The sequence below is a fragment of the Bos indicus x Bos taurus genome, chromosome 9 (assembly GCF_003369695.1).
Source record: "Bos indicus x Bos taurus breed Angus x Brahman F1 hybrid chromosome 9, Bos_hybrid_MaternalHap_v2.0, whole genome shotgun sequence".
Classification (NCBI taxonomy): Eukaryota; Metazoa; Chordata; class Mammalia; order Artiodactyla; family Bovidae; genus Bos; species Bos indicus x Bos taurus.
Genome location: NC_040084.1, coordinates 57,789,584 through 57,816,589, shown reverse-complemented (window position 1 = coordinate 57,816,589; position 27,006 = coordinate 57,789,584).

Here is a 27,006-nt window from a genome sequence, read left to right as displayed (position 1 = left end):
ACAATTCTGGATCTCATCTCAGCCTTCAATCAGATGGAGAGAATTGTAAGACTTGAACTGAAAAACACACAAAAGTGAAAAACTAACAAGAAATGTAGAGACAGGAAGAAACTGTATAGCTGTTAACTTGCTGTGTGACTCAGAGACACAAATATACCTGAAACTCATGTTTTTCATTGTAAGTTAAGGATAATGTTATTAACCCAAGAGTTTTATAAAGATTGTAACTTGAAACTACATGCAAATCATGCAAAAAACACTGGTAAAGTGCAAACAACATATTATGCACACAGATGTTATTCCATCCTCTTTCTTTACATGTTTTTACCTATAGCTACAAAGAAATATGGAGAATGATTCCTTATATTCTACCAATATTATACCAGCTAATATAAAGTGCTGGGAAGAATACAGTAGAGCCCGTTTGTATTATAAGTTACTTTTAAGTAATCACTGTATAGCCTTTTAAATTTTATTTAGCAAATTCTAATAGTAAACTATCAGCACAATTGTACTTATTTCACACGCTAGAAAGTAATGTTCAAACTTCTCCAAGTTAGGCTTCAAAAGTTCTTGAACCAAGAACTCCCAGATGTTCAAGCTAGATTTAGGAAAGGCAGAGGAACCAGAGATAAAACTGCCAACATCTGTTGGATCACTGAAAAGGCAAGAAAATTCCAGAAAAAAAAATCTACTTCTGCTTCATTGAATATGCTAAAGCCTTTGTGTGGATCACAAACTGTGGAAAATTCTTAAAGAGATAGGAATACTGGACCACCTTATCTGCCTCCTGCATAATCTATACGCAGGTCTAGAAGCAACAGTTAGAACCAGACACAGAACAATGAACAGGTTCAAAGTTGGGAAAGGAGAAGGTCAAGGCTATATATTGTCACCCTGCCTATTTAATTTACACGCAGAGTACATCATGTGAAATGCCAGGCTGGATGAAGCACAAGCTGGAATCAAGATTATCAGGAGAAATATCAATAATCTCAGATATGCAGATGACATTACCCTTATGGCAAAAAGTGAAAGGTAACTAAAGAGCCTCTTGAAGAAGGTGAAAGAGGGGAGTGAAAAAGCTGGATTAAAGCAACATTCAAAAAACTAAGATCATGGCATCTGGTCCCATCACTTCATGACAAATAGATGGAAAAACAATGAAAACAGTGACAGACTTTATTTTCTTGAGCCCCAAAATCACTGCAGATGGTGACCACAACAATGAAATTAAAAGATGCTTGCTCCTTGGAAGAAAAGCTATGACGAACCTAGATAGTGTGTTAAAAAGTAGAGACATTATCTTGCTGACAAAGGCCTGTATAGTCAGTTTTGGTTTTTCCAGTAGTCATGTATGGATGCAAGATTTGGACCATAAACAAGGCCAAGTGCTGAAGAATTGATGCTTTTAAACTCTGGTGTTGGAGAAGACTCTTGAGAGTCCCTTAGACTGCAAGGAGATTAAATCAGTCAATCCTAAAGGAAATCAACCTTGATATTTGTTTGGAAAGACTGATGCTGAAGCTGAAGCTCCAATACTTAGGCCACGTGATGTGAAGAGCTGACTCACTAGAAAAGACCTTGATGCTTGGAAAGAATGAAGTCAGGAGAAGAGGACAACAGAGGATGAGATGGTTGGATGGCATCACCAACTAGATGGACATGAGTTTGAGCAAGCTCCAGGAGATGGTAAAGGAGAGGGAAGGCTGGCATTCTGCAGTCCATGGGGTCTCAAAGAGTTGGACAGGACTGAGTGACTGGACAACAACAACAAATAAAAACAACCACATAGTTTAGTGATATAGCCTGATTTAGACTGCAATGCAAAGATGGGCTCGATAAAGGACAGAAATGGTATGGACCTAACAGAAGCAGAAGATATTTAGAAAGATGGCAAGAAAACTGTACAAAAAAGATCTTCATGACCCAGATAATCACAATGGTGTGATCACTGACCTAGAGCCAGATATCCTGGAATGTGAAGTCAAGTGGGCATTAGAAAGCATCACTACAAACAAAGCTAGTGGAGGTGATGGAATTCCAGTTGAGCTATTCCAAATCCTGAAAGATGATGCTGTGAAAGTGCTACACTCAATATGCCAGCAAATTTGGAAAACTCAGCAGTGGCCACAGGACCGGAAAAGATCAGTTTTCATTCCAATCCCAAAGAAAGGAAATGCCAAACAATGCTCAAACTACCACACAATTGCACTAATCTCACATGCTAGTAAAGTAATGCTCCAAATTCTCCAAGCCAGGCTTCAGCAATATGTGAACCGTGAACTTCATGATGTTCAAGCTGGTTTTAGAAAAGACAGAGGAACCAGAGATCAAATTGCCAACATCTGCTGGATCATGGAAAAAGCAAGAGATTTCCAGATAAGTATCTATTTCTGCTTTATTGACTATGCCAAAGCCTTTGACTGTGTGGATCACAATAAACTGTGGAAAATTCTGGAAGAGATAGGAATACCAGACCACCTGATCTGCCTCTTGAGAAATTTGTATGCAGGTCAGGAAGCAACAGTTAGAACTGGACAGGGAACAACAGACTGGTTCCAAAAAGGAAAAGGAGTTCGTCAAGGCCGTATATTGTCACCCTGTTTATTTAACTTCTATGCAGAGTACATCATGAGAAATGCTGGACTGGAAGAAACACAAGCTGGAATCAAGATTGCTGGGAGAAATATCAATAACCTCAGATATGCAGATGACACCACCCTTATGGCAGAAGGTGAAGAGGAACTCAAAAGCCTCTTGATGAAAGTGGAAGTGGAGAGTGAAAAAGTTGGCTTAATGCTCAACATTCAGAAAATGAAGTTCATGGCATCCGGTCCCACCACTTCACGGGAAATAGATGAGGAAACAGTGGAAACAGTGTCAGACTTTATTTTCTGGGCTCCAAAATCACTGCAGATGGTGACTGCAGCCATGAAATTAAAAGACGCTTACTCCTTGGAAGGAAAGTTATGACCAACCTAGATAGCATATTCAAAAGCAGAGACATTACTTTGCCAACAAAGGTTCGTCTAGTCAAGGCTATGGTTTTTCCTGTGGTCATGTATGGATGTGAGAGTTGGACTGTGAAGAAGGCTGAGCGCCGAAGAATTGATGCTTTTGAACGGTGGTGTTGGAGAAGAGTCTTGAGAGTCCCTTGGACTGCAAGCGGATCCAACCTTCCATTCTGAAGGAGATTACCCCTGGGATTTCTTTGGAAGGAAAGATGCTAAAGCTGAAACTCCAGTACTCTGGCCACCTCATGCGAAGAGTTGACTCATTGGAAAAGACTCTGATGCTGGGAGGGATTGGGGGCAGGAGGAGAAGGAGATGACAGAGGATGAGATGGCTGGATGGCATCACTGACTCGTTGAACGTGAGTCTCAGTGAACTCCGGGAGTTGGTAATGGACAGGGAGGCCTGGCGTGCTGGGATTCATGGGGTCGGGTCGCAAAGAGTTGGACACGACTGAGCGACTGATCTGATCTGATCTGATAATGTTTTTAAAAGTTACAAACTACTTTAACATGATTACAAGTGTATATGTACATATACTAAGTGTATTATACATAGCTAAAGAATCTACATATATGTGTTGATATACACATGCACTTACACACACACAAATATGCAGCGTCATCATGCAGTAAGGGACCAAAAGCAGCATCTGGAGTGCAGTGGCTGGGTTTAAATGTCCGATCTTTAGTAGTTATGTGACCCCCAAAAATTACTTTATTTGTTCATTCTTCAATGTGTTTATTGGTAAAATGGGAAAAAGGATAATACCTTCTTCAATGAGTATTAGAAAGATTCAAAATTGAGTTAAGATTTATAAAGTGCTTAGACTAGTACTTCACATAGTAAGAACATATTAGATGAATGAAATCCTTTAAAAAGAGCCTAGAATATTAAATAACATATTTTCAACATTTTCACCTAATATATCATAATGTAGAAATATCACTACTTTTTTTCCACAACATTATCTTGGTGATTGAATTATATTCAACTGGATTAGAGAATACCTAGCAAAGCTTTTTCCTCAAATAAATATGCTTTAAAATGTTTTATTTAAGTCACAGTATTTATAGCTCACTTTTGCAAATATTTGTCACAGCTTTCTTAAGGTAAATTCCCAAAATTTCTGAATCAAATATATAAACATTAAAAAGTTGATACATATTGCCAAATATCCCTTCCTAAAGATAGTATCATGGGTTCACAAAGAGATGGACACTACAGACGGCGCGCACACACACACACACAGATACACACACAAAGATAGTACCAATTTGCACTTTTATCAACTACATGAGAGAATTTTTGCATAGAAACTTTGCATACTAGATTTGGATTCTAAGTACTGAGGATATTCTGGGCAGTCTTAAATAAAATGAAAATTTAAAAAATAAGGGTTTGGAGATTATGCTTCATGTAAATACATAGAAAACTACTGTAAGAATAGATGTTGAAAATTTAACAGTTACTCTATCTTTGGATGGTGTTATGAAACATCTAGTACTTTTCCCCTCTGTTTTCTGCTCTTTAAACTTGTGTTATTTTGTAAAAGGACTTGTTACAGAAGTGCAGATTCAGATTTTATTTTCCATAATTCAGGACTCTAGTGATGAATTCAATGCATTCTAGTATTTGATGGTATCATCTATGCTTGATAGCATAGATTGTTTTGTTCTATTTTTTATTATCAGTTCCTAAATTCCTAAAGCTACATCTCAAAGACAGCAGAATTTTTCAAATGTGTTAATGATTACATTTTATGCATTTTTGAACTATATGGCTTAATTCTTTTGATATTTTTGTTTAGGGTTCTTTTATTTTGGATATATATTTTGCCCTTTGTTTTTGTATGAATTTGCTTTAAAATGCTTATTTCTTGAACATCTCTTCAGACACATCAGATGGGCAGGGCATTGTGCTGTTCCTAAGCAGATGCCATCTGGAACAGAACTTTGTTAGTTAATAAATACAGGCCAACACGTTGAGAACTAAATTGACTTCTTTCATTGATTTCATTCTTCTTTACCAGTTCTTAAGTGTCCACTCACTTTGCTGCTCCTGTGCCTTCTAATATCTGAGTAATTTTCCGGTGGGAAAAAATACGGACTCCAGGAAACATTTCTCACTTTGGGTATTTTCCCGATCTGTAATGGACACAAGGAAGCTTGCACTTTCTCTTGTGGCAGCAGGTTGCAAATGTTCGCAGAAGCTGCCAGGCTTTTACAGACTGAGGCTCAGGACTCATACGGCAACATTTGTGTCATATTCTTTATCAGTTAACCAAGCATTCAGGCCAGCCCAGATTCAAGGTTCATGGAAACAGTGTCTACCTAACGATAGGAGAGTCCTTTGGACTGCCAGGAGATCAAACCAGTCTATCTTAAAGGAAATCAACACTGAATATTCATTGGAAGGACTGTTGCTGAAGCTGAAGCGCCAATATTTTGGCTACCTGATGCAAAGAGCAGACTCACTGGAAAAGATCCTGCTGCTGGGAAAGACTGAAGGCAGGAGAAGTGGGCAGCAGAGGATGATATGGTTAGATAGCATCACCGACTCAATGGACATGAATTTGTGCAAACTCTGGGATATAGTGGAGGACAGAGGGGCTTGGCATGGGCTGTGGTCCATGGGTTGCAGAGTTGAACATGACTTAGTGACTGAACGATGACTGCAAAGAATTGTGACCATCTTAGCAATCTTTAATCTACCATGTTCCCCATTCAGAGTTCTATGCTGCTAAGTCACTTCAGTCGTGTCCGACTCTGTGTGACCCCATAGATGGCAGCCACCAGGCTCCCCCATCCCTGGGATTCTCCAGGCAAGAACACTGGAGTGGGTTGCCATTTCCTTCTCCTCAGAGTTCTATACTTATCTATTATTATTTTTACAATAAAAACTGTTTTTGAGGTATTGCCTTGTAAGTCTTGGAATTTTGTCTTTTAAATCTACCTCTCTTGATCCTTTTTCCTTCTTCACTAATGTAGTCTATGAGTTTGAAATCTTTTAAAATTACCTGATTTCCTTTTTATAATGGAACCATATGTGACATTTTTTGTCAATAATTATATCCATTAGTTAAGCTAATAAGCAGCAATTCATTTCTCATTAGCAGGTGGTTCTTTAATTTATTTATCTAAGTATCTAAAAGATCTGGTAATAATTAGTGAAAACAAATGGATTGTACATTTCTTCTTTAAAAGAGTACCTCTCAAGGATCTGAAGCTTGCAAATAAAATCCTGAGGCAAAGAAACTTTTTTCTGAAACAAAAATCTGAGAAGCTCTCTTTGAATTCAAATATGAATGATAAATGACTGGGTATAATAGTTGATTTTATGCAAGTTTGTTCTGTTGTTTCTTAGGACGTAGTTACTGTCAAAGATAATCCCACATCTGTTCTGACTCCAGTTGTTTTAAATGTTATATTGCAATAATAATAAAATTTCACCATATAGTTATGTGTCTCTACCCATATCTATTTCTTAATGATGCTGTTGTAGTTATAAATTGCACAATTTATTACGAGATGATTTTCTTAGGGTTTATTTCCGTTAATTCACAAGTAGTTTTGATGCTTGTGTGTTTCACTGGTTTTAGGAATAATAACATATTTATAATTACCTTGTCTGTTACAAGCTTTAATGCTCTAGTGTTTCTATTTTAGCCTCTGACCTATACCTTACAGATGACAGATTTGGCCTGGTGGTCTTATGACAAGTCATATTAACACATACTTCTAGAAAAAGATTTTTAAATATATATTAGTTTTTAGGTATCCTGTTTTTTCTTTCAGTGTCTCTGCTCATGCTGTCTTTTTTTCCTATATTTAAGTATACCTGTCTCTGATTTCATTGAGTTTGAGTTGTTTGTATTTCTCTCTCAAATTCTAGCTCTCTCTTTCTCCCTGTGTGTGTTTACACAGGATCTGGCTTGACTCTGGTACCTGACCACCATGTATTCACTTGACTTAAGGTGATGTATTTAAAAGTCCTCCCAACTAACCCCTTTCTGTTTCTGATGTGCACCCAAATATGAACTAGTCTGACCATTCCTGACTCAGAATATGTACTTGTTTCTGTGTTAGGCCCTTTGAATATGTTCTCTGGGTTATGGTATCATCAGGAATGTTATCATGGGGAAAAAAAATCTATCATGCTGCAGTTTCTTTTGCATTGCAATATCATTTGACAACTCTATTATTCTCCTCTGGTTTAACTATGGTGAAATTAAGTGTCAGCAGAAAAATATCTTGTTGGCTTTTATTTCCCAAAGTACATATTAAGTTTGTTTTTAAGAAACTGCAACATGATATTGTTTCAATTCACCCATAAAACAAATGACTCTGAAACATTTCATAAGATAAAGTGAAAACCAGTATCTGGGTTTTTTTGTGCTTTATTTTGGGTTTTTTCCCCCTTAGCCTCATAGGATAGATAATAACATAAGCAGAAGAATGATGTTTTATATTCATAATATGGAGAAAATCCTTCTGACATAATTATCATTTATGAATTTAATTTCTTAGGTGATATGCCTTATGTATCTCAATAAATGTTCATGTGTCTAGCTGTGATTAACAAGGAACGCTCGCAGGTACAACCCAGTAAGGTAAAAAAATTCTCATTAAGAAGAAACACCATCATATCCTATAGGATCATTTTGGCTCCAAGTCCAATTCATGATATATGAATTGTCAACATATAGAAGAGCTTAAAACCAATATTAGTATATTTGAACCTTCCACTTGGCTCTGCTGGGCAAAAATTTGGTTCAGTTACCGTGACTGTCATATTTTTGAAGCTATTTCCTTAGACATCTTAGATAAATCATTTAATTTCTATATATGCCTGTGTACACATAGGATGGGGCTTCCCAGGTGGGCTTCTCTTGTGTCTCAGCTGGTGAAGAATTCACCTGCAGTGTAAGAGACCTGATTTTGATCCCTGGGGTGGGAAAATACCCTAGAGAAGAGAAAAACTATCCACTCCAGTATTCCGGCCGAGAATTCCACAGACTTTATAGTCCATGGGGTGGCAAAGAGTCGGACACAACTGAGCGACTTTCACTTTCACTCCCCCAACCCTCCACCGTGGCTCAGCCATAAAGAATTTGCCTGCAATTAATGCAGCAGCCGCACAAGATGCAGGCTTGATCCTTGGGTGGGGAAGATCCCCTGGAGGAGGGCATGGCAACCCACTCCAGTATTGTTGCCTGGAGAATCCTACAGGACAGAGGAGCCTGGCAGGCTACAGTCTATAGGGTCGCACAGTCAGACAGGACTAAAGTGACTTAGCATGCACGCAGGCACCCACACACAGGATAGTAAGACTATTTAAAATTTTATGAGACAGAATGGCTAATCAAAAAGTAAACAGTTTTGAGTCAGTCATATCTAACTGGAATTCTGTATCCTCTATTTTACTTTTCATATGTTAAACTCCTGAACCTTGAAATTTCTGTTCTGTGAAACCGGGTTGCGTGTATGCTCAGCCACTTCTGTCGTTTCTGACTCTTTGCTACCTCATGGGCTGTATCGCCTGCCAGGCTCCTCTGACCATGAAATTCTCCAAGAATACGGAGTGGGTTGCCATGCCCTTCTCCAGGGGTTCTTCCTGACACAGGGATCGAACGTGGGTCGCCTGCATTTTTTGCACTGCACGCAGATTCTTTACCACTGAGCCACCAAGAAAGCCCTGAAATGGGGTTATCAGTATGTAAAATATAGGGAGTCTTCGCTAGTGGCTCAGATGGTAAAGAGTCTGCCTGCAATGAGGGAAACCTCGGTTTAATCCCTGGGTGCGGAAGATCCCCTGGAGAAGGGAATGGCAACCCAATCCAGTATTCTTGCCTGGAAAATTCCATGGATGGAAGAGCCTGTGGAAGGGCCCCAATGTCCCAAAATATAGGAACATTGAGAAACCTAAGTGGATTTACGCATGTAGAATGCCTTATATTTGGAAACTGCTAGGAGAAGGCAATGGCACCCCATTCCAGTACTCTTGCCTGGAAAATCCCATGGACGGAGGAGCCTGGTAGGCTGCAGTCCATGGGGTCGCTAAGAGTCGGACACGACTTCGAGACTTCACTTTCACTTTTCCCTTTCATGCATTGGAGAAGGAAATGGCAACCCACTCCAGTGTTCTTGCCTGGAGAATCCCAGGGAAGGGGGAGCCTGGTGGACTGCCGTCTATGGGGTCACACAGAGTCGGACACGAATGAAGTGACTTAGCAGCAGAAGCAGCAGCAGGACATACTAGTTTTCATTTTGTCTTTCATTATCTTCACTTATCAAAACATTTTAAAACCGTCGCTATTTTTTCAACATACTAGTCCAGTGGGATTTTTTCATACTGTTCAAAGGTGAGGTATGGAGAAATTTTCAAGCCTTTCCCTCCTATAATGCATGATTTTATAAAAGAACATTTAACAAATATTAGTCAAAAATCTTGTCAAAGAGAGACCAAATAAATCACATATTGAAATTGCACATAGAAAGTCAGGTTTTGTGTCAAAACACTTTTTTTAAGAGAAAAATAAACTTGGAACCAGATATTATTTGGAAATGCTTTTAAATAAGTGTATTTTTTCTGCATCAAATTTTATTCTTAAATACTGATGTCATGCTAGGCACTGATCTGGGTATTGCTATGTAAATTGAAAAGTATACCATCCATGTCCAAAGACATATTTGAGTGTAATCTCTAACTGTTAATACATATATGAGATGTACATTGTATAATATTACTGCTAAGAATAAAATTGGCTACCCAGGTGGCACTAGTGGTAAAGAATTTGCCTGCCGATACAAGAGACACAGGAGACATGGGTTGGATTCCTGGGTGGGGAAGATCCTCTGGAGGAGGAAAGGGCACCCCACTCCAGTATTCTTGCCTGGGAAATCCTATGGACACAGAAGCCTAGCAGGCTACTGTTCCATGGGTCTCAAAGAGTCAGACATGACTAAGCCACTGAACATATGCAACATACTAAGAATATAATTACTTTTTAAAAAGCATATAGAATATGGAAACCTGATGTCATGGACATTTTTATATATCAGGTAGCATAACTGGAGACCAGTTTGGCTCTTTAGTCCTTTAAAGTGCTTTCTCTGTGGTTGCTTATGTGATAAAGCCAGCTTAAGATATTCAGTATTTCTGATTTGCCAACTAAATATCACTCATGTTCATTAATTGGCATTTGAGAATTTTCTTCATGTTGCCTCAGCTTTCTACTTCATATTTTTCTCTAAGGTCTTTCCTATGTATATGATTCCTCTAAGTGATGTGATCATTGCGCCATTGGGCCTGACCTATACTTTTCTGCTAGTCTATAATTTTATTCACACATACCTCTATGTAGATTATTCTACTCCATGTTTCTAGTTTTTATCTTTAAATATATATTTATTTTTCATTTCTTGTGAAATAAAAGACCCTTCACATATAGGAATAGGAAAATTGTGGACATTGTTAAATACATATTATGAACATCAATCATAGTAATACTGAATAATCTTTGAATGGGTTAATTATAGGTCAATTGAAATAGCCAAATTTATGTTTTAATACTGTATGAAACCATAAATAAGCTGAAAAGACAACCCTTAGAATGGGAGAAATATTTGCAAACAAAGCAATTCACAAGGGATTAATCTCTAAAATACACAAATAGCTCATGCATCTAAATAAAATAAAAAAAATAAATAAATAGGCAAAAGAACTAAATAGACATTTTTCCAAAGAAGACATACAGATTGCCAAAAAACACATAATATATGCTCAACATTACTAATTAATAGAGAAATGCAAATCAAAACTATAATAGGGTATCACTTCATACTGGCTCAGAATGGCCATCATCAAAAAATCTACAAACAATAAATGCTGGAGAGAGTGTGGAGAAAAGGTAACCTTTTACACTGCTGGCAGGAATGTAAATAGAGACAGCCACCATAGAGAACAGGATGGAGTTTCCTTAAAAAAACTAAACATAGAACTACCATATGACCTAGCAATTCCACTCCTGAACATATACTTGAAGAAAATCATAATTCATTAAGATACACGCACCTACCTCAGTGTTTATTGCAGCACTAATTACAATAGCCAAGACATGAAATCTATCTATATATCCATCAACAGGGGAATAAAGAAGATATGGTACATATAAATATGTGTCTGTGTGTGTTATACAATGGAATATTACTCAGCCATAAAAAGGAATTAAATTGTGCCATTTGCAGAAACATGGATGTATGCAGAGACATCACACATAGTGAAGTAAGTCAGAAAGAGGAAAACAAATATTGTATAATATTGCCTATATTTTGAATCTAGAAAGATGATACAGATGAAGTTAATCTGCAAAGCAGAAATAGAGACACAGATGTAAAGAACAAACATATGGATACCAACGGGGAAGGGGGGGCAAGATGAACTGGAAAATTGATATTGACATGTAAACACTAATATGTATAAAACAGATAACGAATAAGAATCTACTGTATAGCACAGGAAACTCTTACTCAATTTTCTGTGGTGACCTAAATGGGAAGGAAATTCACAAATGAGGGAATATATGTATATGTATAGCTGATGCACTTAGCTGTACAGGAGAAACTAACAAAATATTGTAAAACAATTATACTCCAATAAAAGTTAATTTTTAAAAATGTTCAGGCCTTTTATACACACATATTACATTAAGAATAACTAGATGCCTAAAGCTTGGTATAATAATGATGGTAACAGTAATAAAACATAATGACTGGTACTAACTTTATATTCCTTCAAATAATAAAAGCTATGCCTTATGTTTTGTGTCAATTTGAAAAATAAAAATAAGTTTCTAAGAGGATATATAGCAATATTAAATTGCATAATGTAGTGGTAACATGATACATTTGATATATGCGTGTGTGTGTGTGTGTGTGTGTGTGTGTATATATATATATTATGTTTTGACAAAAGGCTTAATCATGCTATATAAAAACATGTTACTTTTAACATAACCAACTCCACCTTTTTTGAGGAAAATCCTGGTTTTGTATGTGAAATTTCTGGAGGCCTTAATACAGAAGTAACATCAAATGTTGTACCTACTAAATACCCGGATCTTTAAATAGACTCAGTCCTTAAAACAGTTCTATAGAATACATGTTCTTCTTAATTTAATAATTTAAAAAATATACCTCAAAGACTTAAGAAAATTGACTGAAGTAACAGAAGTAGAGTAATAAAACTTGATAGTGACCAAATTTTATATGATCCAATTTTGTTTTTTCACTTTTATTTTCCTTTTGTTTACAGGAAATCCGACCTAAAAATGCTTTTCCAGCACTTATTAGTATTTCAGTTTACTACTTATAATACCTATTTTATCACTCCAATAAGGAATAAATGTTTTAAAGGCAGCAACTATATATTACTCACCAGTAAGAGCTAAATAAAATACACTGAAAAAGTAAATAAACCTAAAAATTAACAGATTTTGAGACAGCCCCAGGAAAAATGAAAAAAAAAAAAAAAAAAGGATAATAGGCCACTTTCTTTTCAGATTTCTGCAAGCTCTAGAAAACAACCAATAAACAAGAATTGCTGACATATTAAAGAAAAACAAAGAAATATTCTAAAAATAAAATCATGGTATGTAGTTTTAAAATGTGTCGGCATCATTTCAAGAAACAAGTCTGTAAGTAAGCATATAGATGCTAAATATATCGGAGAATAATAACAGAAAAAGGTCAGCTAACTAAAAGCTGAAAGTACAAGGCAGTGCAGGGAGAGAAAAGGCTGTTTGATTCAACAGACATTAGTGCAATCTATGTTTTTGTTGTTATTTGATTTAGAGAAGTATGGAGATCTGCAAGTGTTCCTTCTGTTTTTATTGCTTAATTTGTTATGGGTCTAATCTTTAACAAGATTTAAGGGTGATTCTCTATTGCTCTTTGCCTGGAGCTGATATGTAACCTTTAGGAAGTGCTCTGTGAGCAGATCTTACATCTTTGACTTATTTCTCTATTGTTTTTTTCACCAAAATGTTTCTCCTGTTTCTCTCCTGGCTCTGTTTTAATCTTTGTAGGTGCTCTATTTAATTATTTTGATGATTTCCATTAAAAGCCTGAGAACATTTTTAAGGAAGCATTTGAATAAAATAAAAGATTTAAGCAGAATAAATGTATTCTTTGAAGAAAGAAACTACTACTCCAATTTTCAGGAATCTTTATTTCATATTGCAGATCTCAAAACAAACAAATACAAACAAACAAACAAAAAAACACACCTCATGTATGTAACATAAGTTGGATACATAAATTATAAATGTTGCTTCCAGCTTCTATATCACTGGTGAACTAAACCCTGTTTGAGGCCAGAAATCATTCTACTCAATCCTCAGTTCAGTTTAGTTCAGTCACTCAGTCGTGTCCGACTCTTTGTGACCCCATGGAGTGCAGCATGCCAGGCTTCCCTGTCCATCACCAACTCCCAGAGCTTGCTCAAACTCATGTCCATTGAGTCAGTGATGTCATTCAACCATCTCAGCCTCTGTCATCCCTTCTCCTCCTGTCTTCAATCTTACCCAGCATCAGGGGCTTTTCCAGTGAGTCAGATCTTCCTATCAAGTGGTCTAAGTATTGGAGCTCCAGCTTCAGCATCAGTCCTTCTAATGAATATTCAAGGTTGATTTCCTTTAAGATTGAGTGGTTCAATCTCCTGGCAGTCCAAGAGACTCCCAAGAGTCTTATACAGCACTATAGTTTGAAAACATCAATTCTTTGGTGCTCAGCCCTCTTTATGGTCCAATTCTCATATCCATACATGACTACTAGAAAAACCAAAGTTTTGAATCTATGGCTTCCCTAGTAACTCAGTTGGTAAAGAATCTGCCTGCAATGCAGGAGACTCTGGTTCATTCCTGGGTCAGCAAAATCCGCTGGAGAAGGGATACTCTACCCATTCCAGTATTCTTGGGCTTCCCAGGTGGCTCAGGTGGTAAATAATCCACTTGCAATGCAGGAAGCCTGGGTTCAATCCCTGGGTTGGGAAGATCACCTGGAAAAAGAAACAGCTACCCCCATATTCTGATCTGGAGAATTCCATTGACTGTATAGTCCACAGGGTCACAAAAAGTTTGACATAACTGAGCAACTTTCACTTTCTTTTCTTCATTCTTGAATCAAGAGACCTTTGTCAGCAAAGTGATGTCTCTGCTTTTTAATACACTGTCTAGGTTTGTCACAGCTTTCCTTCCAAGGAACAAGTGTCTTTTAATTTAATGGCTACAGTCACAGTCCACAATGATTTTGGAGCCCAAGAAAACAAAATCCATCACTGTTTCTACTTTTCCCGCTTCTGTTTGCCATGAAGTGATAGGACTGAATGTCATGATCTTAGTTTTTTAAAGTTGAGTTTCATTCAACTCTTTCACCCTCATCAAGAGGCTCTTTAGTTCCTCTTCACTTTCTGCCATTAGAGTCATATCATCTGCATATCTAAGGTTGTTGATAATTCTCAGCAATCTTAATTGCTGAAATCATGATTCATCCGGCTGGGCATTTCACATGATGTAGTCTGAATATAAAACGTTCAAAAAACCAGGGTGACAATGTACACCTTTGTTATACATCTTTCCCAATTCTGAATCAGTCATTTTTTTCCATGTCTTGTTCTAACTGTTTCTTCTTGACTTGCATATAGGTTTCTCAGGAGATAGGTAAGGTAGTCTGGTTTTTATTTCTTTAAGAATTTTCCACAGTTTGCTATGATCCACATAGTCAAAGGCTTTAGTGTAGTCAATGAAACAGAAGTAGATGTTTTTCTGGAATTTCCTTGTTTTTTTCCATGATCCAACAAATGTTGGCAATTTGAATAACCATACCTGACTATAAATAGGGAGAGGAAGCTGACTGTGATTGATTATATCTCCAGTTCATATACTTCAAGTTAAAATATCAACATTTTTGTCAGTTTGTTCGTTTTCACAAAGAATCATAGAAAATTATGTAAGAAGAACCGAAATGCTATAGGTATTTAGGTTTTTATAAAGAGCTGTCTAGCTAGCTAGCTATTTAGGTAGCTATCTAGATATAGATATATATTTATGTGCAATCAATTAATATTTTAATTGATTCAATTCTTTTCTTTTTTTTTTTTTTCCAAACTTCAGGCCTCTATTGGACTCTGAAATTTTTAAGGAGTTTTCACTTTATGTGTCAAGAATTATCTGTAGATAAATAAACATTTCAATAAGTAAATGAATAGCTCCTCTTTTTCATATAGATATGTAAGCAAGAAGAACAAACTTGAATCTGTATTGAGTGTATTCCTTTATCTCTAACTTTTGTGCTCTGTTGTCTGTGCTTAGTCATGCTGACTCTGTATCTTTCCTGAAATAATGTTGCTTATAACCTGGATAATACAGGGTAGCCCATTCTAAATGTTCTTGTATTTTCCACATAATACTTTTCCATTCATATAGTAATAAAAGGTAGCAAGGAGAGAATAATATTTATCTTGTTGGAGGTTTACAGGAACACTGTTACTGGAGCTACAATAATTTCACTAGAACAAAGGATTCTGGCACCAAGAAGCTTGTAACAACCAACCATAACTCCTCCCCTTTTAGTAAAACAATACCCTGAATTCTAACTCTAGTGAGATGGTTCTTTGCGGCACTAGTCCACCATCTTCTCAAGAATAGTTTGCTTTCCAAATAAAATTACTATTCCTTATCCCAACTTGTCTCTTGATTTATTGGCCTGTCATTTGTAGAGTAGTACAATCTCGGACTTGGTGACAGATAGATGCTAGTAAGTTTAATAAAGTTGAAGAAATTCAGTGTCACTAAATTCATGGCCATCTTTTCTCATTTTGTAATTGTTAATTCAACAAATGCAAAGAATACAACTATTGTCATGTGAAGACTGCACTATTTTTTCAGATCAAATTTAAAGGAGCATCTCTAACTGGAAATGACTGGGAAGTATAGTTAGAGAGAAGTGTATATTCATTTACCTATATATACCCTCTTCTATGGAGAAGGAAATGGTAACCCACATCAGTATTTTTGCCTGGAAAATTCCACGGACGGAGGAACCTGGAAGGCTACAGTCCATGGGGTTGCAAAGAGTCGGCCATGACTGAGCACATCAACAGCACCCTCTTCTATAGGTATGCGGGACTTTGTAACCAGTTTCAAAATTCAGTAGTCTTGCTAGTAGATCTGCCCTTAGTTCAAAATGTCTTCTGTTTTTCTGTTCCTGTTTTCATGTTGGCTTAACTTGGAATTTCTTGTCTATCACTTGCCAGCATTCTCTCAGAAGTTCTCTATACTGATTGCTGCAAAATATTCTATTCAATTAGTATATATTTTAAGGCAGGTGTCTCTGATCTCCAGAATCTAATGCCTGATGATCTGAGGTAGAGCTGATGTAACAATAATACAAATAAAGTGTGCAATAAATGTAATGTGCTTGAATCATTCCAAAACCATTCCCCCCATCCCCAGGTCAATGGAAAAATTGTCTTCCACAAAACTGGCCCCTGGTCCCCAAAAGTTTGGGGACTTCTGTTTTAATTACTGTATGAAGAGTTAAAATACAAACTTCTGCTTTATCCACAGATGGAAATTAAAGGGACCAGATTTACCCTTTCCCCTTAAACAATGAAACACTGGAAGGTAATGTATGAAACAATAGTTTTAAACCATTGAACATCTGGCAACAAGGGACAGTGGTACATGAGAAATGGGAAACAGAAGAGGTAAGCCCTGTGATTAGGACAACTTACTTCCTTGATAAGAGTGTGTAGGTTGCAGCATAGATGAGAAGAAGCTAGGCAAAGCCCAATAGACTTCCTGAGTTTAAAGAGATAAGGCAGATCTAGGAAAACAGAAGTGAATGAAATACATTGAAAAGAATACGGGGGAGAGAATTATGCAGGTAAGAACTGAGATCTGTTTGTATAATCCTCAACCATCCAGTCAAGTACTAATTGTTAGATGAATGCAATAAAACTGGAAAAAGAACAACCCAAAAGGATTAGAGAGAATAGCACTTGGTACATACAAAGATCAGTAATAGTGTCTGGGCCCATCAGCCAGACTGAAACATTATCATAATTCTCAGGCATTGAATGAAATATGCAGAGGAATCTTGCCTCAGTTGCAGAGCAAACACTAAACACTGCTCTGGCTTAGTAAGCATATCTTAAAAGTGAGATCTGAAAGAATCTAATGATTCCAAGCAATTAATCTGTGACTCAGAAAAAAACTGATGAATGTTTACAGGAAAACAAAAGTATCTATTGCCCACCAAGGTAAATTCACAATGCTTGGCATTCAATCAAAAAAAAAAATGTGTAAAGAAGTAGGAACATATAATCCATAATGAGGAAATAGATCAATCCATTGATACAAACCCAGAATGGCATTTGTTAAAATTAGTAGATAAGGATGTTAAAAGAGTTATCATATATGGTTTAATGACCATCCCCAAAGGCTCAGTGGTAAAGAATCTGCTGGCAATGCAGAAGACATAGGAGACTTAGGTTCAATCTCTGGGTGGGAAGAGCAGGAAATGGCATCTTACTCCAGTATAGTTGTCTGGAAATCTTATGGAGAGAAGAGTTTGGCAGGCTATAGTCCAAAGGGTTGCAAAGAGTTGGACACAACTGAGTGACTGAGCAGCAGCATGTCTTAATATGCAGTGAATGTAAGCATGTATTCCATTATTTTCAGAAAGAGACATGCAAAACCTGTGGGACACTGTAAAAGCAGTCCTCAGGGGAAAGTTCATAGCAATACAGGCATACCTCAAGAAACAAGAAAAAAGTCAAATAAATAACCTAACTCTACACCTAAAGCAACTAGAAAAGGAAGAAATGAAGAACCCCAGGGTTAGTAGAAGGAAAGAAGTCTTAAAAATTAGGGAAGAAATAAATGCAAAAGAAACAAAAGAGACCATAGCAAAAATCAACAAAGCCAAAAGCTGGTTCTTTGAAAGGATAAATAAAATTGACAAACCATTAGCCAGACTCATCAAGAAACAAAAGGAGAAAAATCAAATCAATAAAATTAGAAATGAAAATGGAGAGATTACAACAGACAACACAGAAATACAAAGGATCATAAAAGACTACTATCAACGATTATATGCCAATAAAATGGACAACGTGGAAGAAATGGACAAATTCTTAGAAAAGTACAACTTTCCAAAACTGAACGAGGAAGAAATAGAAAATCTTAACAGACCCATCACAAGCACAGAAATTGAAACTGTAATCAAAAATCTTCCAGCAAACAAAAGCCCAGGTCCAGACGGCTTCACAGCTGAATTCTACCAAAAATTTAGAGAAGAGCTAACACCTACCCTACTCAAACTCTTCCAGAAAATTGCAGAGGAAGGTAAACTTCCAAACTCATTCTATGAGGCCACCATCACCCCAATACCAAAACCTAACAAAGATGCCACAAAAAAAGAAAACTACAGGCCAATATCACTGATGAACATAGATGCAAAAATCCTTAACAAAATTCTAGCAAACAGAATCCAACAACACATTAAAAAGATCATACACCATGACCAAGTGGGCTTTATCCCAGGGATGCAAGGATTCTTCAATATCTGCAAATCGATCAATGTAATACACCACATTAACAAATTGAAAAATAAAAACCATATGATTATCTCAATAGATGCAGAGAAAGCCTTTGACAAAATTCAACATCCATTTATGATAAAAACTCTCCAGAAAGCAGGAATAGAAGGAACATACCTCAACATAATAAAAGCTATATATGACAAACTCACAGCAAACATTATCTTCAATAGTGAAATATTGAAAGCATTTCCTCTAAAGTGAGGAACAAGACAAGGGTGCCCACTTTCACCATTACTATTCAGCATAGTTTTGGAATTTTTGGCCACAGCAATCAGAGCAGAAAAAGAAATAAAAGGAATCCAAAATGGAAAAGAAGAAGTAAAACTCTCACTATTTGCAGATGACATGATCCTCTACATAGAAAAACCCTAAAGACGCCACCAGAAAATTACTAGAGCTAATCCATGAATATAGTAAAATTGCAGGATATAAAATCAACACACAGAAATCCCTTGCATTCCTATACACTAATAATGAGAAAACAGAAAGAGAAATTAAGGAATCAATTCCATTCACCATTGCAACGAAAAGAATAAAATACTTAGGAATATATCTACCTAAAGAAACTAAAGACTTATATATAGAAAACTATAAAACACTGGTGAATCAAAGAGGACACTAATAGATGGAGAAATATACCATGTTCATGGATTGGAAGAATCAATATAGTGAAAATGAGTATACTACCCAAAGCAATTTATAGATTCAATGCAATCCCTATCAAGCTACTAACGGTATTCTTCACAGAGCTAGAACAAATAATTTCACAATTTGTATGGAAATACAAAAAACCACGAATAGCCAAAGCTATCTTGAGAAAGAAGAATGGAACTGGAGGAATCAACCTGCCTGATTTCAGGCTCTACTACAGAGCCACAGTCATTAAGACGGTATGGTACTGGCACAAAGACAGAAATATAGATCAATGGAACAAAATAGAAAGCCCGGAGATTAATCCATGCACATATGGACACCTTATCTTTGACAAAGGAGGCAAGAATATACAATGGAGAAAAGACAATCTCTTTAACAAGTGGTGCTGGGAAAACTCATCAACCACATGTAAAATAATGAAACTAGAACACTTTCTAACACCATACACAAAGATAAACTCAAAATGGAGAAAAGATCTAAACGTAAGACCAGAAACTATAAAACTCCTAGAGGAGAACATAGGCAAAACACTCTCCGACATAAATCAAAGCAGGATCCTCTATGACCCACCTCCCAGAATATTGGAAATAAAAGTAAAAATAAACAAATGGGACCTAATTAAACTTAAAAGCTTCTGCACAACAAAGAAAACTATAAGCAAGGTGAAATGACAGCCTTCAGAATGGGAGAAAATAATAGCAAATGAAGCAACTGACAAACAACTAATCTCAAAAATATACAAGCAACTCCTATAGCTCAACTCCAGAAAAATAAATGACCCAATCAAAAAATGGGCCAAAGAACTAAATAGACATTTCTCCAAAGAAGACATACAGATGGCTAACAAACACATGAAAAGATGCTCAACATCACTCATTATTAGAGAAATGCAAATCTAAACCACTATGAGGTACCATTTCATGCCAGTCAGAATGGCTGCGATCCAAAAGTCTACAACTAATAAATGCTGGAGAGGATGTGGAGAAAAGGGAACCCTCTTGCACTGTTGGTGGGAATGCAAACTAATACAGCCACTATGGAGAACAGTGTGGAGATTCCTTAAAAAACTGGAAATAGAACTGCCTTATGATCCAGCAATCCCACTACTGGGCATAAACACTGAGGAAACCAGAATTGAAAGAGACACATGTACCCCAATGCTCATCGCAGCACTGTTTATAATAGCCAGGACATGGAAGCAACTTAGATGTCCATCAGCAGATGAATGGATAAGAAAGCTGTGGTACATATACACAATGGAGTATTACTCAGCCATTAAAAAGAATACATTTGAATCAGTTCTAATGAGGTGGATGAAACTGGAGCCTATTATACAGAGTGAAGTAAGCCAGAAAGAAAAACACCAATACAGTATACTAACGCATATATATGGAATTTAGAAAGATGGTAACGATAACCCTGTATATGAGACAGCAAAAGATACACTGATGTATAGAACAGTCTTTTGGACTCTGTGGGAGAGGGAGAGGGTGGGATGATTTGGGAGAATGGCATTGAAATATGTATAATATCATATATGAAACGAGTCGCCAGTCCAGATTTGATGCACGATACTGGATGCTTGGGACTGGTGCTCTGGGATGACCCAGAGGGATGGTATGGGGAGGGAGGAGGGAGGAGGGTTCAGGATGGGGAACACATGTATGCCTGTGGCGGATTCACTTCGATATACAGCAGAACCAATACAATATTGTAAAGTTTAAAAATAAAATAAAATTAAAAAATTAAAAATTAATCAAACTATTAGAAATAGAAAAAAAAATTCTGAAATGGAAAAAAAAAGAACACACTGGATTGTATTACCCAAGTAGATATTTTAGAAGAAAAGATTAGTGAACTTGAAATAAAGACAGAAAAAAATAATTTTAAATGAACAAAGTATTCTGTGGGAAAACTTTAAGCTGTCAAATACATTATTAGAGTCCCTCAAAAAGAGAGAATTAGAATAGAAAAAAAAATAAACAATATTCTAAAATGTTTCAAATTTGATGAAAAACTGTAAAACCGTAACTCCAAGAAGCTTGATGTACCTCAAGCATCCGAAGCCAATAAAACAACACTGAGTAACAAAACAATTAGATTGCTGAAAACCAGTGATAAAAATAAAGTCCTAAAAACAGCAGAAAAAAAACACAATTTATACATTAGAACAAACATCCAGATGACAGCAGATCTCCCACTGGAAAGAATGAAAGGGAGGAAATGGTACAACATCTTTAAAGTGCTTAAAGGAAAAAAACAAAAAACTGACAATCTAGAACTGTATATTCTGTAAAATATGATTCAAAAACAATAAAATAAAGATTTCCTCAGCTTCCCTGGTGGCTCAGATGATAGATTCTGCCTGCTGTGCGCAAGACCCAGGTTCAATCCCTGGGTTGGGAAGATCCCCTGGAGAAGGAAATGGCAACCCACTCCAGTATCCTTGCCTGGAAAATCCCATGGACGGAGGATGCTGGCAGGCTACAGTCCACGGGGTTGCAAAGAGTCAGACACGACTGAGCAACTTCACTTTCTTCACTTTCACAAAAGTTTAAAGAATTCATCACAGCAGACCTGCACTAAAAACAAAAAAAATGTAAAAATGAGTCCCTTCAGGAAGAAGAAAAAGCATGCCTGATGAAAATGTGGATCTACATATAGGAATCAAAAACATAGAAATATGTGTAAGATTTGTTCTTATTATTTAAAAACATTTAAAATGTAATTAAATATTGCAACAAAATTTATATGTATACTGCAGTTGTAATGTATTATAATAATTTATTGAATATGTATTAGTAAAATACATGAAAACAGTATGACAAGGTCATGAGGGGAGAAAGAAAATCGACTCTTGTGAGGTTTTTATACTGTATGTTAGGTTCTTATAGACATATACCTTGAAGGTAGACTGTGAAAAGATGAAGATGCCTAACATAAACCCTAAAGCAACCAACAAAGGAAATAAAAATAGATTCCAAAAATATTTAGTTAATCCAAAATAAAGTAGAAACCCTTCTTATAAAGTTGAACTTGAGCAGTAGAATAATATCTCAGCATGTGTAAGAAGAGGAAAAGAAAATTTTTATCCTAATTATGGTAAATGTAACAAACATTTTGACACTTAAATACAGCTGAATGTATAGAAAGCCAAATGTCTGGAAAAAACATAACTGTAGGATCTTTTCAACTTCAATTGCTTTGGCACTGTAGAGTTTTTAAGATAAATCATGTATTTCTTATGGATCGATGATATATCTACAAATTAACCTGTACTATCTTAATGTTCTTTTTTCTAAATTTACTTTCTTTTCTGCATATAATAAATGAGGTATGTTACTCAAAAAAAACAATAAATAAAGTTTGTATAAGCAAACTTATACAATAATGTATATTGTGACAGCAGCTTTATAAGCACAAAACTATGAAGGACAGTAACTTGCCTGAGGTCCCTAAGCTAAGTGTTAGAAACTGAATTCAGAGCTCAGGCTCGAGGCCATTATGTTGATAGAAGATATATGTCAGTTGAGGACATCGTCCCACTAGGGAAAAAAAATATATATATATATCACCTCACACATCTCTGCTTCACACTGACTCTAAATCTAGGATTAATAGTCAAAAAGACTTATGTTTCTATCAAGAAAAATTGTGAAAGACTTTAAAGTGGGACAAAATAATGATTACTGGGTGTTCTATCTGGGCTGTCTTTTAGTGTTCACTTCTATCTTTCATCATCTTTGAGCTATTTTATAATTTTGTACATTATAGAAGTTTGACAACAATGCAAGTGAGCCTTGTCCACAGAAATGCAAAATGAATTGTGTCTGGTGGAATGCAAGTGGCTATTGGCCTGTCAGTACTGATCTGTTCTTCATCTATACTTTAATTCATTCCAGCATTCCTGATGATGGCATATATATTTTTCAATTGTCCTTTGAACCTATTAGTATAACAACTTATTAGTTCTCTTTTTGAATAATTACTTAAATAAACTCATTGATGCCTATATATTTTGTATTTTTATGAGAGTTACAGCTCTATCTTTTAAAAAATATATATACTTTAGCATTGTATAACTACTAGATAACAAAATTGAAGTAAACAAGAGATGGATGTCAAGTAGGAAACATCAAGCAGGAAACCATAATGATACTGGTTGCTCTTAAGTGAAACTGACATTTGCTACAGTTGATAATTTTTTAAGTTGATATGGTATTTGGTAACTAGGCTTTTAGGTTATGTCACTGACAAAATTCTGCTTCAACCATAATGGAATACTTGGTTAACTAATCTCTAACTGACTGCTGTCACCACACCAGCCCCATCCATACCACACACATAAAGCTTGACATCTATTTACAAGTAGTTAAGAGAGAGGACAAGATGATTGGGTGGCATCAATAACTCAATGGACATGAGTTTGAGCAAGCTCCAGGAGATGGTGAAAGACAGGGAAGCCTGGCGTGCTGCAGTCCATGGGGTCGCAAAGAGCTGGACACGACGGAGCAACTGAACAATAAAGGCCAATATAGACCTCCATCTTGCAGCTGTGAAACCTTACAAATGTTCTAGCTGAGCCTGAATAACCTTTTCAAGAACTAGCTCCCATAACAGAGCTCCCCACAAAGGATGAAGGATTAATACTGACATTGTGTAAAAACGACAGTGGGATCCAGCACCCACACCTAATGTTCTGGAGTGATTGGCATCACATTGCTTAAGGAAGTACTTCTCAAAACTTACTGGGTATTCATGTTAAAATATCCACAGTTTTGGAGAAGATAAATAGATAATCAATGGCTTATCTTTGCATTTAATAAGGCCTCTTTCCCTTGTAAAAGGAATGAGTCACTAAAATACCATTAAGCGAAAAGTCCTCCAGTGCACTAATGTTTTTTAAATAAATTCTTTGATGATGAGTTAAGATAAGAAATTTTAAACTCATATGGATAGAGGTAGGAATTAACCAAGGGTCAATAAAATTGAAAAGAAATCATTGGGGAAATTATAATGTAAATCAATGGAAAATTATTCGATTTGAAATGCTATCCAAAAATAAAAATAATAAGGAAAGAAGGAAGTGAGGGAAAAAGAGTTTCAATATGAACTCTGAGATGTGTGAGAGTTTTACAACAGTAAGAAATTGCAAGATCCTAAACCTTAGAAAAAAGTCCTATTTGTTGGGTTATGGCCTATCCCCAGCTATGCTATAGATATCAGAGATTTCTGATTAAACACATTAAACCCAATGTGTCTATGAAAACAATGTGTCTAAGTTCCAACCAGAGAGCTCACATATAAATATTTAAAGTACAATCCACTCCTAAGTTAATAAATGACTATTACTTTTCTTGAAGGAAAACAGTTTAGTAGTTGCTTATCTTCCTTCATCTTAATGATATCAAACAGGCCTCTTTTCATTCCATAAATCAAAATTTAGCAACTTTTAGTATGAATTCTTTATCAAACATTATTCTATTATTCTTTTATAAATATAAGAATTTCTAGGACTTAATGGTCTGATTTTGATAACATGACGATGGCAGTAACTGTTCCTGTAGTTTTAAACTACAGTGATTTCTTGTGATGAATTAAGATGTCCTAACAAGATAGGTTTTAATAGCCAAGTTCAGGTATAAGGAGGCCTTGTCTGTGGAGGTACAGGGCCCAAAATATATAATTTAAGTCATCTATTTATAGGCTTAATATTTAATGCAGATTAAATTTGGAAGTTGTGTTGTGAGTATTTTAACCAATAGTTAGTAATCACTGACATGAAGAACAGCAGTTGGTCGGCAGGTAGATAATTTGAGGGAAGAGGTGTCACAGATGACCAAAGACAGCTGAGGCAGGCCTAGGGAGCAGGCTGCATGCTGATGCTAATTGTATTTTACATATTGACACTAATTATATTTTAGCCACCAGCTGCTGGCTGCCTTTGTTTTTCCCCCTTCCCTCATAGCTCCTGAGGGTCTGTGGGCAATTGCATCAATTTGCCTTTCCAGGAGGACAACCCTGCATACAATTAAAGTCACAAGTAATCAAGAAAAGGAATCATTTCTAACTGAAAATAGATATGTATCCTATGTAAAATCCATACACTAAACCAACCTTTGACATTTTTTAAATGAACCTGTATAAAGAATTAGCTAAAAGACAGACTTCAGGCCTTCTCTTCCTAATGTAAAATAAGTTGAAAAGTGACTGATCCCATCAATGCTTGTCTGGTTGTTTTATTATGTACAATTAAAAATCAGAACTGATTTGACTGGCTGTTTTCACATTATGTCAACACAATGGAAGGGGACATAATTCCAACTGCTCCCCACTGAAATGTTTTATGGTAAGTGTTTCTTCTTATGATAATATATTTTCCTACTAGGAAACATTACCTATACCTCCCATCAGTAGCTGTTCTCTCTTAAGCCTTATTTTCCTTATTTTATATTGCCAAAAACTTTCTTTTAAATGCTTTGGTGGACAATGAATTCTGAATAATGGGTCCTGAGTAACTGCAGAGTTTCCACTTGCTATTTTAAATTAATTACTCTGAGAGCAAAATAAAGATGGCTTTATAATTTTCAGCATAAAATAAAATTATTGCTTGGTTTCTCTCTCTGCTTCATTCTTTTTCTGTTAGCCACATTATTGAAGTTCATAACAAAACAGAAGAAATGAAACAACTCTCTTTCGTTCTTGTATACTCAAGTCTCTTCATTAGAATTAGTTCTAATGCTACTTAGAAGTATATTTAGAACTTCTTTCCTTTTCAATCTTTTCACTCTGCAAACATGCCTTTCACTAATCATGGGTTCCCTAGCACTTAGCACTTACATTGCAGGTTTAGGTGCTCAAAAAGGAATCATTTAAAAATAAATGACATTGCAAATGTATACTTTTGGTAGTTTTCATATATCTTTCAATCCATGAACTGTGGCCTTGTGGACTCTCAAGCACATGTGAATAGCTCATGTAAAAATTAGTTGACTCTTGGTGAATGATTGCTTCTTGTTTACCTGCTTTAGAGAGTTATTGGTTATTGGTGATACTGACTTGGCTGCTCTCTCATACAAAGACTCTCTCATCTTCAGATGTCTCAGCTGCAGTTTCAGTTTAGTCGCTCAGTCGTGTCTGACTTTGCAACCCCATGAACCACAGCACGCCAGGCCTCTCTGTCCATCACCACTGCTGGGGTCCACCCAAACCCACGTCCATTGAATCAGTGATGCCATCCACCTGTCTCATCCTCTGTTATCCCATTCTCCTTCTGCCCTCAATCTTTCCCAGCATCAGGGTCTTTTCCAATGAGTCAACTCTTCGCATCAGGAGGCCAAAGTATTTGAGTTTCAGCTTCAACATCAGTCCTTCCAATGAGCACCCAGGACTGATTTCCTTTAGGATGGACTGGTTGGATCTCCTTGTAGTCCAAGGGACTCTCAAGAGTCTTCTCCAACACCACAGTTCAAAAGCATCAATTCTTCAGCACTCAGCTTTCTTCATAGTCCAACTCTCACATCCATACATGACCGCTGGAAAAACCGTAGCCTTGACTAGACGGACCTTTGTTGACAAGGTAATGTCTCTGCTTTTGAATATGCTATCTAGGTTGGTCATAACTTTCCTTCCAAGGAGCAAGCATCTTTTAATTTCATGGCTGCAGTCACC